Genomic DNA, 4,998 nt, shown 5'->3' on the forward strand with positions numbered 1-4,998 from the left:
CAGTTTTGCTGTTATTATCTACGATTACCTATGATTATCTATGATTATCTATTAAACTTGATTTCTCACCAACACGCAAGTGTTTGACGTTTATTTTAACACATGTTCAGGTTTACAGTAGCTGCTTTGAAGCTTGAAGACACATAGGATGTTTACTTTTGTTTTGGACCTAGATTTAAAATGTAACAAGACAAGTTTATGTTATTTGAATATTATGCTTTATAATATATTGATTTATGTTGATTTATGTTCTTTATTTTCCCCGCTGCGCGTGCGCGATAAAATGTGTATTAATAAATATTGACACCAATAGTGTCGCGAGTAATGAAGCAATATGTGGCGCCCCGATGTATAATCCGCCTTCGGTCGGGGTGTTACAAGAACTGCCCCCATGAAGCGCCGGGGAACCATGCATTCCTCTCGGGCTGGGCTCTCGCGTGTCCGGGGTCTGATCAGATCAACCAGCGGCCTCAACCGCTTCTGCTGATGCAGGGCCGCCCCACGAAGGAACTGTTGTCCGAAATGCGAGCTTGGAGTTGTCAATGCGAAATCGCATTGTACGACTCGAGCAGGACAAGAGTCCCGTCCATGGTTCAAATGCTCCTAGCTGCGCTTTTGGCGCTCCGCTAGGAGCTTGGAACCGGGACCCAGCAAATAACCCAATCGCTCGCTTCCGCTCGCTTGCTGCTATCCGTTCGTGCCCCTCACCCGAGGGTCACTCGTTCGAGATATGGAGGGGTGCTTTGGGTTTGATCTGAGATGGGTTCATGCCAGGCTGGGTGCAGTGGCCAAGGTAAGATTTTCATAATCATAAGGAGACTAGGTTATTCTCATTCCTGCTTCAGTCCATCAATGCAGGCGGTTAGACTCTTGCTATAGATTAGGGCCTCTATCGTGCTATTCTATACATAGGTAGGCGACAAAGACAAGGGATCTCTCTCGCTATATAGATGGTTGCTGCTTGGTTCACCGGTTCCACCGAAAACTCTCATTTGTTGAAGCGGAACATAGTGCGCTTTAGGCACCGAGCGAGAAAGGTCTCTTCTTTCGTTTCGGTTTATTCACTGATCTGAAACTTAGCACTTGTTTTCTTATTGATTCAAGGGGCCCCCAAAAGCGGAGACCGAAGAACCGCCAGGTTGTCGAGACACGTCTGAAGAGGAGGCCGGCGGCCTCTAAGTTTACCACCCTACCCACTAACCGTGCCCTCCTATCACACCTAGCTCCCTTTTCCTTCAGTCACAGCCAGTCTCAGTTCCTCTCCTCTGGTTTAGAACCCCCAAATCCACAATGACAATGATTGCTTCAAGGTCCATCTTAGCCGAACGAGAATGAATACCACACAGAAAAGTCAAGACCAGGCTCCCTAATGGAATGTTTAACCTCTGTCTTTACTTTACCAGCTTCTCTAAGATATCAATCACTAAACTAACAAAGTAGCAAAAATCATAAGAGAAGAAAAGTTCACAGAAGGTTAAGAAGTAGTACGCCCGGTTCACCAGGTTCTACCACTGTAGGGCCAAATCATAGTCAAAAGAGGAGTTTGATCCTGGCTCAGAAGGAACGCTAGCTATATGCTTAACACATGCAAGTCGAACGTTGTTTTCGGGGAGCCCCCAAAGGGGGACCTAAATGAAATGCTGTAAAGTCTCGGTTTTTGATAGGAGTAGGTGCAGCAGTGAGTGACCCTCGGGTGAGGGGCACGAACGGATAGCAGCAAGCGAGCGGAAGCGAGCGATTGGGTTATTTGCAACCCTAGTCAGCAAGCTTCAAAAGTCCTTTCTCCTTTCTTTTCCGAAACTCTAATAGAAAACTCTCCCCATGGGACCGGGTTTTGAGGTTGTCATACCACTTTCATCCGATATCTAGTTTGAATTCTAAGACCCATTTCTGTCCACCGTCCTTCTCACGGAGCCTTACGTGGACGTTACCGCTCATACAGCTCCCAACCAGCAAGCAGTTAGCCCCCCTCTACAAGGAATGGAAGTGTGGGTGAATCGACATCAAATAGAGGAATTCGCTTTTTCTTTTCAGCAATAACATGAGAAGAGCATCCCTTTCACAAAAACCTACAGACCCCCCTATCCTGTTCAGCACCTTGTGATCTTCTCAAAGATCATTACGAGCCCTCTCCTATCATTTTTATTTCGAAAAAAATTTCATGGTGGATCAGGACGAGAATGAATCCGGTAATCTAGGACATACTCATCCTGGAGCTTATGCTCTCCTCTGGGGAGGGGGTTTTTCTAGAGAGAGGTAAGTCGAGGGTAGCCTCCCGCTTGACCGATTTATCGGAGTCGGAGGAAGATCTCTCATCCGATCATCCTGAACACGAAGGGGCTGATCTCACATCGCATATCATCAAAGAAAGAATCCCAAGGAAGGGGGTGAAGCTGAGGTTAGAAAAGGTTTCTCCCGCTGTTGCTAGTTCTTCCGTTGTTGGCCCAGCGGGCGAACATGCCGGGCTCCGGCTCCGCGCACCTGCTGACACCTTTCGAAGCACTTTCTAGTGTGCGCTTTAGTTTTTGAATGTTGGTAATTTTCTGATCTATAAACCGTCCCTAACTAACGATCGGCTCGTGTTTGAGGATGATGAATCACTTCGTGTCGACCTGTTGCCAATAAACTTTCCGGCCTCATATGAGAATGGAAAACTGGGGCATTTTCTGCTTCGGTGGATGAAGAATCGCGAACATAAGAATTTCTGGTTGACCATGTTCCCAGAAAAAAGATACTTTCAAGAAACGACAAACACGACTGAAGTGGCTATACATACAAATCCATTTACGGATCTATATGCTCCGAAAGCTACTCGACTGTAATGTAAGGGGAGGACCTACAACGAGTTGCGGTTGCTTCGCGAGTTCTTTATCTCAGAAAGGAAGCCTTTTAACAGTGACTGAACGAGGTTTTGAAGCCACTTGAAGGGGCCCCCAAAGGGGGACCTAAATGAAACTCAAAGGAATTGACGGGGGCCTGCACAAGCGGTGGAGCATGTGGTTTAATTCGATGCAACGCGCAAAACCTTACCGGCCCTTGACATATGAACAAGAAAACCTGACCTTAACGGGAGGGTACTTACTTTCATACAGGTGCTGTGCTAATTCCATACGAATCAGTACTGAGAAGCATGTGCCCATCACTCTAGCAATGACACCAAAGATGAAATATAGAGTCCCTATATCCTTGTGAATCAAAGAACCTAACAAATGTAGGCAGAATACACTCATGATCTACTTCACAAAGGGGAGATTGGGTCGAAATCTATTTGTGAGATTAGGGATCGGCATCAGCAGTAAAAGAAAGAAGAAAAGGGCCATGATCCTAACACTTCATAAATTTTAAATTCATTCTCTCTAGCCTTGTAATTTTCCATCTATCAAAGTACGATAAAGTGGAACCGCCTTACATAAAATTTTAATCCTGAATTCATGCGTGGTCAACCAAAAAAAAAAAACCGATTACCCAAACCTTTCAGTAGCATTCTTCTATAATAACCGAAAATTTTGTTTTGGTTTAGTTACAATCCAAAACCTGACTCATGCATCTGTACGTGCGATGATACATTGACATGGAACGAAAACGATGAAAGTGTTAGATACGTTGTAGCAAACTTTTAGATAAAAACTCAAATGAGGTAACACTTATTATAATTTTAAAAATTTTCCTAAACAGGTTACGCATTCGAACATATTAACTAAAGACATAAATGGCTTAAGAACATAACCGAAATACTTTCTATCAACATAACCAATATTCTAGACTCCAAATAAAAAAATTTAAACGAAAACCAAATCATTCAAAAGAGATTCTACGTCGGTTATTTTCGTTTCTTTGGGTTTTTTTTTTCGCATTCCCGTCGATTGACGTAGATTGTATGATTCAACCATTTGAGTAATCAATCCCTCGTCACTCATCCCTACATACATTCTTCTATCTTAAGCTTATAATTCATATACACATCTTTACTATTTGACATTATTTTGATTTACTAGGAAGGTCACGCTGGCACGAGCCATTAAAAATTAACAGCATAATTCACACAATCTCAATTCTTTCAAGTCAAAACTATCAAAATTATAACCGAAAAACGATCATCTCAACAAACTCAAAACCCGAGAAAACTACCACATGCCACCGGCACATCAGCAACATTAAGTCTCTTTACGATAATACAAGTATAAAGTGTTAACCATACAGAAAAACCAACAAAAGAACTTTTTAACTTACCAGATATATAACAAAAAAAACTGTACAACCTCTATTTCATGCATGTTTACCTGTAATTATTTGGTCTTGTATAATCATCGTATGGTAGTCTTGCACTCGCGTTCAGGCGTCTATCATCCATAAATGCCGGACCTGTGTCCAATCTCGGATCAAATGTAGACGGGCCCACGCCCAACCTTGGTTCATATGTAGATGGGCCCACACCCTATCGTGGGTCAAGGGCGGCTGAGCCCGCAGCCAATCTCGGTTCAAATGTAGACGGGCCCACACCCAATCGTGGATCAACAGACGGGCTGACACCAAATCGTTGATCAACAGATGGGGCCACAACAAACCGTGGATCAACAGATGAGCCCATACCCAATCGTGGATCACGAGCAGGTGGGCCCATACCTGTATCCAACCTCGGGTCACGGGCAGGTGGGCCCACACCAAATCGTGGATCAACAGATGAGCCCATACTCAATCGTGGATCACGGACAGGTGCACCGATACCCATATCCGATCTCGGGTCACGGGCATGCGGGCCCATATCTAATCTTGGGGTAAGGGCGGACGAGGGTATTTTAGGAAATTCAGGCATGGTTTCTTGGTATGGAAAGGTGGGGACCATGTGATACCGGTCATCCAGAGAAGAAGTTGATCTAGAAAAAGATTCTCTATACGGGCTAGAAACAAACCGACTTCCATCTGAGTCAGCAGCAGGGTAATTAGTCAAACTTAATCTAGGATCGTAAGTCAAAGAGTTGACTCGGAGTGTCGTTCCTT

The 4,998-nt window shown here is 44.3% G+C and overlaps 1 pseudogene; it reads left to right on the forward strand.

The window, feature by feature from the left end:
- Window positions 1-1,290: 1,290 nt before the first annotated feature.
- Window positions 1,291-3,192, forward strand: LOC143614399 (uncharacterized; annotated as a pseudogene).
- Window positions 3,193-4,998: the final 1,806 nt, after the last annotated feature.

This window comes from Bidens hawaiensis, unplaced genomic scaffold (assembly GCF_021521415.1).
Source record: "Bidens hawaiensis isolate Kalapana, Puna unplaced genomic scaffold, B.hawaiensis_p1.1 tig00039978_1, whole genome shotgun sequence".
Classification (NCBI taxonomy): Eukaryota; Viridiplantae; Streptophyta; class Magnoliopsida; order Asterales; family Asteraceae; genus Bidens; species Bidens hawaiensis.